This window comes from Anastrepha obliqua, chromosome 4, assembly GCF_027943255.1.
Source record: "Anastrepha obliqua isolate idAnaObli1 chromosome 4, idAnaObli1_1.0, whole genome shotgun sequence".
NCBI classification, from domain to species: Eukaryota; Metazoa; Arthropoda; class Insecta; order Diptera; family Tephritidae; genus Anastrepha; species Anastrepha obliqua.
Genome location: NC_072895.1, coordinates 66,004,251 through 66,018,565, shown reverse-complemented (window position 1 = coordinate 66,018,565; position 14,315 = coordinate 66,004,251). Strand labels below are relative to the sequence as shown.

The following is a 14,315-nucleotide window of genomic DNA, read 5'->3' as shown; positions in this document are numbered from 1 at the left end:
GACATTTTTATCAATGCGTACTTCCTGAATGTATTCCATTTCCCCAAACGTCTCTAAGACTTCAAAAATTTCAATCCATCATAAAGCAAGCGCCACTTGACGTCGCCTACGAGTACTTCAACGCTGCTAGCAGACGGAAATTAAATTTCCTCAACGGAAATTCATTCAAATGCAAAACCGCGCAGCGTCTGCGCCCACTTTTAAATTTCTACAAAAATGCCGGTCTCCGGAACAGCGCGCCCGTCGTCAAGACTAAAAACAAATCAGATGAGAAATGAAAACAAAGCAGCACTACTGACAAAGATTGCGGCGAAATGAGGAGCCACGGCTAGACGACCGGACCAGTTAGTTAAGTTCGCAAGCCATATGCTCTGGCAGTCAGTTGGCGAACGTTCGCCAAAACGGTCGGTTGTATTTCTATTTCGGAAATCAGATCCGTTATTGGGGTATGTTATTGTGTGGAAAACGTGGTGTTACGGCTGCTCGTGTAAGTGAAAAGTTCGGAGGCAAAAATACCACAACTTCCTCGTTTTCATGCGTGGGGGTGGCGTGCATGTGTGTGAAAAATGAATAAATATATGCAACAGCTGACTCGGTCATTGGCCCACACCGACAAGCACTTGATGCCAACTAACCTAATAATATTGATTTTAGAGAGAATGCAGTAGCGCAACTACGACGCGGTGTGTGTATTTTAAGTTGCATGAAATTCGGTCGGTCAGGTTCATTTTACAACAATTTTATACTGAAACAAAATACGACATTAAATGCATTGCGCCCGCAAGTAGCGTTGTCGCTCGATAATGGCGGATCGTTACGCTAGAACGTGTGCCGTGAAACCCCACGCTTGTGACTCAGTACTTCGCAACGCTTTGCTATAGTTATCAGCTTGGCTGCAGCCATTTACGCCTTCCCCAGCTTGCATGGACCGTGTCGCGTTAGCTCCGCCATGGCTTGATTTGAGTGCTTTTTTAGCTACTACAAATATATACTTGCGTATATTTGCGATAAATTCGTGCTGAGTGCATAGCATAAAAGTTTAACTAACACCCCAGCTGCATTGCCGCTTAAAGTACATGCTAAATATAACGAAAATAACAACAACGCCAATACGATAATACGCCCGTGCAATAGATAAGCGCACTCAGCATGTGCTTGTATATGAGTGTGCCCCGTTGGATTAGCCTGGAACGGTTCGCCGGTGCAGTCTGCGATGGCGCCTCGCATCTAATTGAAGTGTCGCTCGTGTTATTTTTACTCAACTGTCATAGTGATAAGAAGGTGGCAGCTGCGACAGCCGCAGTTACACGTGGCAAGAGTGTTGATGCGGCAGTTGCTGCCACTGCTACTGGCTCCGTTGTTGGTGATTCGACTTCGGCGGTTGCATTGTGTGTGGATAATATTGTGCCCAAGTTGAAGCCAACGAAAACACCACCCACAGTTGTAGTAGCGCAACCGAAAGTGTTGTGCGGCTTGTAGCTGTTGCTGCGTGGGAGACGCTTGTGAGAACTTCTTAAAGTTATTTTTGTGAAAATTGAATTGAAAAGTGAAAACGAAAAATAAAAGCCACCGGGAATGATGTGGCGAGTGCTATTTTCTGAAAGTATGTACAGAAGCATATTGGAATAAAATAAAATAAAATAAAAAATGTGTATAAAAAAAGGTGGCGGCTTAAGTGCTACGGAAATGTACAGTTTATAAGTGATTTCCAAAGTTTTGTAAAAAAACGCAAAGAAATGTCTAGAAACTGAATTATTTTAATAGTTATAATAATTAAATATTGAAATATTGTAATGGTAAAATAGTGATAATAATGTTAAAAAAATATATTTTTTAAAACGTCTGCAAAAAAGGGAACATAAAAAAATAACTTGTAACGTGTGTGATAAAATTTTCTAGGCTGTATTTGGATTAACCAGCAGTTATTAGGTAATTAAAAGTTTCTATTTCTGGAAACCTCATTTAAGTTATTTATAAATTAAGTATGAAATAAAAATAAAGCAGATTTCTAGTAAATCTTTATACAGGGGCTCAACAATTTTAGTGAACCTGCAAGCAAAGGCTATGGCGGCATATGCACGGATAGCGTTGATTTTTCGATAAATGACTCCAAAAACCGTGTGAGAAAAACCGGCGCAGAGAATTTTTTTTTACAAAATCTAGGATGGTACGAATTTCAGTAGGTTGTCAGACTGGGCTAGCATTCTGATACTGTTTAGAGTTGATTTGAAGTGATAATTGAGAAAAAAATCCTCTTTTTGTAAATAGTCCTTTATTTGCCATCTGTCTTGTGAGCATTCAGCGAAGTTGAGGAATGGAGTATAACGGTGCAGAAAATATAAATAAAAATACTCATACTTTCACACATATATTATGATTTATAACCCGGTATTTCCCAGAACTGTTTTTGCTTTATTCAGGGCCCGCCATCTATCGTTACGGATTTGAACTAGGTATTATTTGAAGAATGGTAACACTCAGCTGTCATCTGATTTGACAGAAAATTAGTTTTATTCTTCCGCTGAACGAAAATGGTTGTGTGTACGCTCAAAGAACGCTGGGAAATATTACTTTGAAAATCATGGTAATGTTGCAGAATGTGTATGAAAATTACGTACGGCAATGGGAAGAAGAAAAACACCGAATGAAGCGTATGTGCGTTACTTTGCGAAAAAAGTAAGAGAAACTGGGATTTGATGCCGTTAGATTATTATCTTTGGGGTGCCGTCAAAGACCAGTGTTATGCCAAGAAACCAGCAACAATTGATGCACTGAAGACCAACATACGCGATGTCATAGCTGAAATGCAGCTGCATACAATCGAAAATGTGTTGAAAAATTGGACCGATCGTATGGGATGGTGCATGGCTAGCCGAGGCAACCATATGAATGAAGTTGTGTTCCATCATTAACCGGAAGGATTGTGCTTCAAAATAAAAAAAACAGTTTGGAAAAATATTGAGTAGTGTCTTTTTTATTAGTTTTCAATTTTAATTCCGTAAAGTTATATGGCGGACCCCATATTTCGTTGAAACGATGTGTACTTGTATATTTTGACCTCCTGAGTACACAAATGAAGTCCATTTTCGATTGCTCTGTTACAATTTTCCGGGCAGTTTTTTTTTAATTTTACGAAAAAGCTGTTTTAAAATATTTTTATTGAAATTGTAACCAAGAAAAAAATGAATTTATGGAAATAAAAAAAGGAGATATTCGTTGAACTGCAATAAATCATGATTTGTTAGGGTAATTGGCAAAACACTTTACACAAAGTCCTACGTTGCATTTTATAGATGCTGTTCAGCCGTTAACTTTGCATCGTTCACCGGCACAATGCCTACGATTGGGTGGCACTACAAAATGTCCAGTCTGTGTATTGAAGTCGACTTTGCTTTTGTGTCTACCTTTGGTGGACATCGGACCACTTGATTTAGCACAAAAATTTATTATATTCCGTGATCGCGCAAGGTATATTTATTTTGGATCCACTTGCCTCGGAATAACGCTGTACCATGCATTTAGGATTTTCACCAGAGCTGGTAGATAACAAGCAGACAACATTATTATCTTTCCATTTCACCCAACGCATACTTGTGCTTCTCATCGCAATTAATACCCATTGAAGATTTGTTTGTGCACCAGTGGAGAGCTTGGTAGAATACGATTTCTACGGATTCTTCTCTCTCTCTCTTCTTCATCATATCGGCATGAGTTTAGATACGCCAACAAAGCAGAATCGCAAATAAAGTGCAAAAAACATGGACCACAGGCGAGTCATTATCACCATATGGTAATGCCTTAAGTAAAATGAATAAAAATAAATTTTGTTAAAACATAAAATAAAATTTCTCAATTTGACCGCGATAGCTTCCTTAATTAAACTCAGATCCACAAATATTTTTCATCAAACAAGGCTTTTCTCTTGTTATTTGTTATGCCGTCTTGAATTTATTCGTGTACATAAATACAACGTCATATTCCACATTACCGTATGGTAACCGTGGGTTATTTCGGGTAACAATATACCAAATTTCTAAAGGGCAAATCTAGGACAAGATATTTTTTAAGTCGTCTAGTTTCTTGGTTTTCGTCTAATAAACTTATTGCAAGAGTACTAGTGCGTTGACTCAGTTTACAGTTATGCATCTAACGGATAACGTACTTTATTCTTCCTGTACGTAGCGAATTTTAAGGTCGCCAAACGTTGCCAGATGGGTTAATAGTGCTCAGGCTCGAATCTCCGTGTATGAAACACTAAATGATAGAAAAAGCTATTTCTAATAGCGGTTGCGCCTCGGCAGGCAATGCCAAACCTCTGAGTGTATTTCTGCCATGAAAAAGCTCCCCATGAAAAATATCTGCCGTTCATAGGTGGCATAAAACTATAAGTCGCTCCATTTAAAAAAACATATCAAGACGCACACCACGAACTGGAGGAGAAGCTCGGCCAAGCACCTAATAAAGGGTGTAAGCGGCCATATTTATGTACATACTCCTATATATAATTCATAATTTGATGACACATAATTTGTTTTTATTACTGTTCACGGAAAGGCTGTTCATTCCAAAGGCTGTTTCGATTCTATCTGTGTGCAACTATACAATTAGGCCTCCTCGTTACCAAATTTTCGAGTTGGTTACTGAATTAAAATAGTTTTAGAATTGCTCACGCTAAACAAACAAACATATCTTGATATTAATTGAAATTGAACTTCTTTTAAATTAAACCCTTCGCTAATTTGCGTCTGAAGAAATGCAAATATTACTTATCGACATATGTATGTGCGTGCATACGAGGTATGCCAATCAAGTTTCCAGAATTTAATGATATGGAGACTGGTAATGACTGCGTCGTTCGTTTATATGTTTGGAAAGAGGGGCCTTTCTTCAGTTCCAGTCGAAATTTGAAACCAACGGCACGTTTCGTTTGTGTTTTATGCCAGCTTTTCAGAAGATACTTTTTAGGGACTTTTTCAAAATGTTTGACTTTTTACTCATAAACTGACACACAGTTGAAAGTCGATCGACCGACAGATTACTGAAGATGAAACCTGAATATTTGGGTATCATCCAATAAAAAAGTAAGCACTTGACGTAAAAGAGCGGACAGCGGCCAATGGAAAAGAGGATGGGGAAAGAGCCACGCCGGTTTTCCGATATCCGCGGCATTATTCATCACGCATATTTTCTTGTTGGACAGATACTGACTGGATAGTTTTGTGAACAGACATTGAACAGCATTCTTCTTCTTCTTAATTGGCGCGATAACGTAAGCAATTGTGGGCGAGTTTAACAAAGCGCACCAATTGAAGCAAAGTTCTTCTCCATTTGACCTTTCACACAAAGGATGCCTTCCTTCTCCGCTGCTGCCACCAGCAGCGTATACTTTCAGAGATGGAGCATTTGTATCCGTTCGAACAGCATGGCATAGTCAACGGGGCCGTACTATGTCTTTGTCGCCGTAGAGCTATGCTTCCACACTAATGTACAAAGGTCCAAAAATCGCCTCAATGGATGTTGCCATCGTATATGGGGCATTGTCATGTCTTTTTCCTTGCTAAACGCTGGAAATTTCTATGTAGGCGTTCTGGATGGTTGCGGACGTGCATGGTTGGATCTTGCGTCACGACAACTCATCGGCTCATTTCGAATTCATTGAGTTTTTTTTTTACGAGGAAAAGGCATTCCAATGTTGCCACACCTATGTTATCGCTCCGATAGCGAGTTATGCATCGTTTTATTAGTTCTCAAGATGGAGTTTCAGCTTAAGGAAACTCACGGGGATGTACAGGAGTATAGAAATTGTAAGAGTGATGTTGAACTGTTGAACTTCAGGTTATTACAAAGGGTGCTTCCACTCATAGGAGCAACACCAAAATTAAGGCGAATTTCTAGCAGGTTGTGTTATCTGAACAGCTGCTTTTTTTTCATTCGTTGTGGTGCTTTGAATGTCAGAGTGGCCTTACTATTCACATTCTGATTACAATTTGTGAATTTCGTGGAAAGTGATCCGCTGGTTTTGATATTGAAACTACTACTATATTACAAAAGGCAAAAACAAAACCCATGCATGATACATTTTGTTTTTCTATTACTGTTACCCAAAGTTTTTGTGAAGAAAAGACTATGAAGATCTATGAAGGTCGGTAATAAAATTTTGTTCGTTGGGCGCTTACACCCTTTATATGGGGTTTGGCTGAGCTCCTCTTCATATTTTCGGTGTGTGTCTTCAGGATTTACCACAAACATAGGGACCTACAGCGAATGGTTTTTTATGAGAGGCTTTCCGTGGCAGAAATACGCTCGGAGCCTGCTATTCTGCCGAGGGGCGATCGCTATTAGAAAAAGGCTTTCTATCATCTGGTATTTCATGCCCGAAGATTCGAATCCGGACACTACCGAATGGTGATCACGCATCAACCCATTCAGCTAAGATGACCGTGTTGCTGTAATACCATAAAAAATTCCTCAAAAATATTTCTTGAACGCCGCTCACGTAAAAAGCACTTAGCAGAATATAAATCCATTAACGAAGAACCGACTGACATTTCGCTCGTAACTTCATTTGCTTGCATTTTATTGATAAATTCGTAGAACTTTATTTGCGCACCTCGTATGTATCAGCACGATTATGCCAATTGAAGACGAAACTTGCTAATTGAATATTCTGCCATTGAATGCAGATACACTTAACATTTGTTAACTGTCCAACGTGTGGGCAATGTTTGCTGTTAATAAGCCTTACATACGAGCACAAGCAACATAAATTATTGACAACAAATTGGATTGAAAAAAGATGTGCAATTAGCATGTTGGTGTTGTATGTTTACTTTTTGCTCATTTTTCAATAAATAATATACAATACATGTACAGTGAGTCAAACAAATTTTGGCACAGTGATTTTTTTACCTTGACTTTTTGGTCTTGCTTTTCATGCCAATTTTCTTTTCTTAATTTTTTTGGAAAATATAGTTCATGCTACAATAACAAATTTCGAACTTTTTACTCAGAATTAAAAAAAAAAGTTTTTTTGTATGAATTTTTATGCTCATTTAATTCAATTGCAAGAAAGTGTATTGTATTATTGCGAGAAATATCATTGATTTATTATTCATATTCATCCATACAACGCTTAAACGCTTGAAGGGAAGAAAATGCGGAGACTGTCAGCAGAAAAAATATTAGAAATCAACAGGAGTGCTCAGCAATATTAAACTTATACTTTTTTTGGTGGGCCGCACTTACAGCGACTGTCGTGTACAGCGTGAAGTGGTGTGCCCACTAAAACAATTCCTCCTCTACTTCTGGGGAGACACCCTTCCGGGACTACTTTCTGTATTACTTAGGCAGGACCCAGAACGGCATCCATAAAGGACCAATTCTATTCACCCACGTCTGGGTCCACCATATTTATAGCCAGCTTTCTTGCTATGGACTCGTCTTCTTGTGTCTCTATCTGTGCGGCTTCGCTTTGTTGCACTGTAGCGAGGTCTATCTTTTTTTTCGTAGTACGTTCACGATGCATATCATTACCGCATTTCAGCTGTCCTCGCGTTCGAGCATTTTGCTGATTATGTTGCTCGGCGCGATGTCGCCAATCTGCTTCCTCGGAGCATCTCTTTCCGTAGCCACACAACTAAAAAACGTGTGTTCAGCGTCATCGCTCGGCGCTTCGCAGTATATGCATGGGATCGCTTACTTTGCCCCTGTTGCACTTGAATGAGACGAGCTCTAAAAATGTATACCTAAAAGCAAGGCACATTCACTGACAGCGACATGGACACGGAGAAAGAAAAAAAACAAATCAGCTGATTTATCGACATCACCTATAAATTATGTATTCGCGTTGCCTACAATAAAAAAATTTAAAATTCAGATTAAAAGCTTTGAAATTCTGAAGAAAATTATATGATTTGTTTTTTGATTTTGAACAAATTACTAAAAATTATATTTTCATACAAAATTAATGGAAAAAAATTTAGTATAAAAACATTGTGAATGTTGGGAATCACTGCAATAAATAGGACCCAGCAGCAGTTTGGCTTTGCATTGCCTTTGATTTGTTGTCATTTATCTCAATGCTGACTTAAACATTCCATACTTACTCACACACGCTAAGCTTAGGTATTTTCATTTCAATAATTTTTTGTACTGCTTATATTTTTCTCTAATTTACTTTTACATTTCGTACATATATTTTTGCTATTTACAAACCCATGCATACAAACTCAAATATAATTCATAGGAAAATAAATTTTCTAATAAAGTACGTAGTGGTCGATACAAATCAGTCTTCTGAACTCAAAGCAATGCAAAGAAATCACTGTACCAAAAATTTTTAGACTGACTGTTTGCATTAAATTAAACGAAACTCAATCCAGTACAAATAATGCCACAAAATTACATGTAAGTGCGCATGTTTGTGTTTATATGTATGTACGACTATATAAAACAAGGAATTCTGATTTAAAATTATTTGAGTCGAAATATTTTTAATCAAAAGTTATAATGTATGTGTGCAGTATCAAGTAATTTTTGTTTTTTCTCAATTACAAAATTACTTCACATTCTACATTTCAAAATCCTGTATTTATTACCAACCTAATGATCATAAATTTTAAAATTATGCCGCTAAAATGTACACGCCCCATTCTGAGCATTCGCTCTAAACATAAAGTCATTAATTATGTACATACATACTTATATATGCATCACTACATACATACATGCATCCAATTTCTTATTTAAAATTATGAGCACAAAATGTTTAGGAAAATTGTACAACAGTCACTTGGGCACCCACTCGAAGAAATATAATTCTCTGATACATTGCTGAACACATACTTGTATTTGTAGTTGTATTTAGTACGACAAACACATACGGCAAACGAACGCTTCACATTGTGCCGGCACCGGGCAGAGAGTAGTCAAATAAAAATGAATTATTGAAGATTAACTTGCAAATGTGCACTTGTGGGTTATAAATTAACGTAAACAGCTAAAGAAAAACTAGGCACACACACACGGCGCTAAGAAAATGGGTGCGAGAAAAATGAAAATAATATAATCGAAAAAGTTTCTGCGGTGGCGTGAAATGGCAAAATTTGTGATTTTCGTTTGTTGACTGTGAAAACTTTGCTGTTTGTTATTTGTTGTTTGCTGTTTGTTATTTGTTGTTTGTTGTTTATTCCCATAGAGCGGTACATTTGTCACAAAAGTGTTGCTATTTCCCTCACATACATATGTGAAAAATTAGAGCGCACATGTGAAAGGCAAATTGCATAAAAAATTATGATACACCAAAAATGTGCTGACTTTTTCATTGATTGAAAATCGCCGCGACAGCAAAGCCGAACCGTTTTTTTCCACTGATGCACAGTAATGCAGAGTATTTCGAAATGTGGTATAATTAGGTAGATACGGATGAAATTTGTAGTTAACACTTTGAAGAAGTATTTCAATTTCTTTTATGCATTTACTTAGGAGTGCATAATATCTCACGAATACTGTGTCAAAAATTCAAGTCGATCGGAGCAAAATCGACGAAATTATGAATACTTGAGCATCCAATGCTTCAGGCCGGGTTTTCATATTTGCATTTTTCTGAAATCTGGTATTTTTTTAACGAGGGCAAGGTACCGGGGAATTAAAAAAAATCGTCTCATTTTGCTCTTCTTAAATAATATACTAATACCTTACTGGCATAGTCAAATGATTAAGATGACTTTTGGCATCGCTTGTCTTTGTCTGATGCACACCGTACTGAAAAGGTGTTAAAGGCGCTTTTTTCGAAAACTTATTTTTCCGCCGCCGTCCGCCGTACTCATAACTTGAACAAATCTTGACCGAATGCCTTAAAATATTAGCTGTGCATTCAAAGCTGAATGGATGGATGTACGGATGCATTTTATCGATATATTATTATAAAAGATGTTTTTAGAAACCTTTTTCGGACAACGTTTTTTTTATTTCAAATTTTTTTTTATCTCTTTCATTTTTTTGTGAAAGTGGTCCAATAACTCACTGTAGTATTGTCAGTGATCGTTCTTCCCTTTTCTAAAAAATCCATGAGGATGACGCCGTTCACATCTCTAAAAATCGTCGCTATGACCTTTCCGGCCGACGGGAACGTCTTCGCCTTCTTTGGAGCAGATTCACCGGGATAAGCTCATTATTTTGGTTGTTGCTTAGTTTCTGGTGTGTAATGATGACTTCAGGTTTCATCGAAGGTGACAATTCGACGCAAAAATTTCTTCGGATCTTGCTCCAAGCACTGTCTCGAAGTTAATAGCCGCATCCGCTAGTTGTTGCTTGAGATCAATCGCGGCAGCCATCGGGCCGACTAATTTTTCATCGCCAATTTATCATGTAAAATATTAATTGCCATTCCGGTCGATACGCCTATGGCATTTGTTACTTTGCGCACCTTCGTTCGTCGATCAGCGAGAATCATGTTGTGGATTTTTTGACTTTTGAAGATTTCCTCGGCAACCACGTCAGCCGGACGTCCTGGTGGCTCCTCATCAAAATCCGATGTTCGTCCACGCTTAAATTCGTTGAACCAATATCTAACTGTGGTCATAGATGGCGAAGCATCCTCATGGACAGCATCCAACTTTACTTTTATCTCCTCGCATTTTTTTCATCAAAACAAATAGCGAATTACCGAACGATACTGGCCTTTTTCCATCTTAGCGAAAATCATGAAACACGTTTTTCTGAACAGCTGCCAAATCCAAACTAACCTATCAATCAGCCTGAAATTTGTTTTGTCGTCGTTTGATAGATGACAGCATACAACGTCTACACCAACTTCCCCTAGGAACGCCCTCTATCATCAATCATGGACACTTATCGAACCGCCCTCGTATATACATATATATTTTTTTAGTTCTTTGTAAATTAAAACTTCCAGGTGCAGTAGTTACGTCCAAACTCCTTTCAAAACCATTCCTTTCGTTTGTATTACATTAAAAAAAAATTAAATTTTTGTAAATTTTGACATGTACAAAAATGAGCTTTTTAATAATTTTGCTTTGTTTCATTCCCGCGGTTACAGTTAAGAAATTCCTTTTACTAAGTGTGACGGGTAAAACTTCGAAATCCATAACCGATACCTATACGATTTATGCAGAAATTATTTTGTTTATTGTATATTTATTTGCCAGAGTGGAAAAAATATATGCAAGAATTTTCAAGCGTGCAATAGTAGTTTACATAAATAAGAACATACATACATAAATACATATACATATTATAAATGGCGCGTATACCCTTTATTTGGGCTGAGCTCCTCCTCTAATTTGGGGTGAGTGTCCAGATGTTTTTCCACAAATGGAGGGACCTACAATTTTATGCCGCCTCTGAACGCCAGATGGTTTCTTATGAGGAGCTTTTTCATGGAAGATGTACACTCGGTTGGTTTACCATTGCCTAACGAGAAAAGAAATGTTTCTATCATTTGGTGTTTTATGCGTGGATATTCGAACCGGGGGGCACTCCCGAATGGTAGTCACGCACCAACTCATTCGGCTACAGCGGCTGCTAATCTTCCAATGGAGTTATTCATTTTGCGCCACCTGCAAAGTAATAAAAGTCTAAGTCTGCTGTCTAAGTATTTACAAAAAAATGTGCCTATGGGCCATTCCTTTTATATGAGGCTTTCTATTTAAATTTCTAGCTTAGCAATGGAAAAATGAACATGAGTGGTTAAAAACGTTAAAAAATCTGGCGAACGGATAAGTCAGATGACGCCTGACAACACTGCACTATGGGCTGGCATCAAGAAAGGTGGCCAAAAGTCGGTTTTGGAACTGGGACCAATGGAGTATATTTTTGATATCTATACACTTTAGAGCAGCTATGAGCAAAATTTCAGAGAATTTCGTTTAGTAGTTTTGCCATTAAAGGGCGATAACCATTCATACTTCGGCTTTTTTTGCACTTGGTCATATAGTTAAAAACAGTGCGAAATTCGAATATCGCTCAAAATATTTTTGGTAAATTTTACGTTTTTGTATTCAGTTAGAATATTCCAACACAGATTATACTGAAAAAGCTTTGAAATAAAGGAACTTGACGAAAAAAAATTAATTTTATTCTTAAAATGTTGTTTTTTACCAAAAAGTTTTAGCCGTCGAATGCTGGCAACTTTTGGCACTCCATGATATTAACAAAATTTCAATATGAAAATATTCTTTGAAGTATCTATTATTACCTATTAATGCGCAAATGTGCGCTTTTTAGTATTTTCAGAGATAACGGTAAAAACGTATGTGCGCTCTGAACAGCTTTTGTACTGTGTCTATGTTCAAATGCCCATAACGTTTTACTGAATTGACAGATTTGACTCATTTTTGATATATTAAAAATATTTTTAAAAAATCGTTACACAGCCAATAGAAATGTTTTTTTTTGTTTACATTACAAAAGTAACAAAGTAGCCATGATAAATTAAAAAAATCGTTGGGAGAACGTAATTCTGATTGGGGGAAGGTTTTTTTAAATGTCTAGAATTTTGCTTCTAACAACATAGTAGGCATTAAATCAAAAATAAATTTCAGAAAATTCGAAACTTAGTTGGTCGGCTCATTGTTAAATGCAATTTAATCAAAGCTGTTTCATTATAATGGCGACATTCACGAAGAAGGAAATTTTAGATGCCAATGATGCTGAAAAAGGAAGCGGTGTAAAATATATTTTAAATAAATTACTAATTGAAGAAAATAAGGTACATTCTGAGGATCTTAAGCGTTTAGTTAAGATGGTTGCGTCTCTTATTTCTAAAAGAAAGGTTAAATACAAAAAAACCAAAAAAAATAATAAATCATTTACAGAGAAAAATGTCGAATGGATTAATTCACAGTTTCTCATTCCAGAATTAAGAATAAAGTCTAGTTCCGATTCTTCTTCCTTGAAACGTGGTCGCCCATGTGTTGAATTTGAAAAAATGTCAGATCGATCGAAGCGGCGGGCAATTGCAAAAATAAGCCAGCAATGTGAAAACGATCCTCTAAAAATATTATTGGCGGCACGACAAGCTGCAATAAAGTCTCAGGAGTGCGAATTAAGTTCGGTTTTGAAGAAAATCATAGAAAACCCAGAGTATTGCGTGAAAATAAAGCAATCCAGTAAAGCCACGCTTTCACTTATTGTGAAATCTCCTGAAGAAGCTCTGGCTTTTTTGATCGATAATGGGCTTTCAAAATCAGTTTATACAAATATAAGGTTAGCAACAAAATTAAGCGGAGCTGATGTTTGGCCTCCTTACGATCGATTAAAGGAAGCTAAAGAGCAATGTAGACCTCTAAAAGAATTCATTCAAATAAATGAGAATGAAGCTAAGTGCGATCTTCAAGCGCTTTTAAATCATACTGCCAGAAGAATTGCCGAGTTGCAGCAAGAAGTAGTACTTTTATATGCACAGAAGTCTAATTTTTGCGACATTGAAGCTGTTTTTATTTTTTCTTGGGGGTTTGATGGAACCAGTGGATTTCCATCATTCAAACAACCTTATTCTGAATCAAGTGTAGAAAAAGTTGATACAAATTTACTTGCTTGTACATGCATTCCTTTAAGATTAGTAACGTCAAATGGGACCATTTTGTGGAACAACGCTATTTCTCAATCTGAAAAATTTTGTCGCCCAATTTCACTTAAATGGATAAAAGAAACTACTGAAATTATTAAATCACAAAAGCAAATAATGGACGAACAAATTAATAAGCTCGAGTGCTTGGAAATTGAGGTACAACATTTTCGTATACGTTTACATTTTTCTTTGCATATGACTCTAATAGATGGTAAAGTTTTAAATGCACTTACTGACACAACATCATCACGTCATGTCCAATTTGCCACGCGACACCAAAACAATTCAATGATCTTTCCAATATTGCGACAGATGTTTTCTTACCAATTACTGGCTCCCTGCAGCATGGCATAAGTCCATTGCACGCTTGGATTAAAATTTTGGAATGCTGTTTAAATATTTTATACAGGAAAAATATAAGAAAGTGGAGAGTCTCAAACGAAGTTGATAAAAAAGAATATTCGCGCAGAAAAGCAGAAATACAAGATATTTTGTGGAAGAAATTGGGATTGAAAGTGGACATGCCCAAGGATAGAGGTTGCGGAAACAGTAATGATGACAAATTGCTTTAGAGTTGAATACAGAATTAGTAACCAACTTTTCAATAATATTAATGGCTTTATCCTGCCATCTGCCGATAGATCCTAATAAATTCAATATACTGTGCCATCAGACTGCAAGAATTTATGTTGCGAACTACAATTGGTATTTTATGCCTGCGACG

General features: G+C 37.0%; 1 protein-coding gene across 5 annotated transcripts in view; it reads left to right on the top strand.

The window, feature by feature from the left end:
* The first annotated feature begins 392 nt into the window (after nucleotides 1-392).
* Nucleotides 393-14,315, top strand: part of LOC129244667 (uncharacterized) — a 141,386-nt gene continuing 127,463 nt past the window's right edge. Inside the window, exons 1-2 of one of the 5 annotated variants that reach the window (XM_054882434.1) lie at nucleotides 393-487; nucleotides 1,664-1,929. The gene's annotated coding sequence lies outside the window, so the exon portion shown is untranslated. Of the gene's footprint in view, nucleotides 1,930-14,315 lie in introns of all 5 variants that reach the window. The other 4 variants (XM_054882433.1, XM_054882432.1, XM_054882435.1 and 1 more) reach the window with 4 other exon arrangements.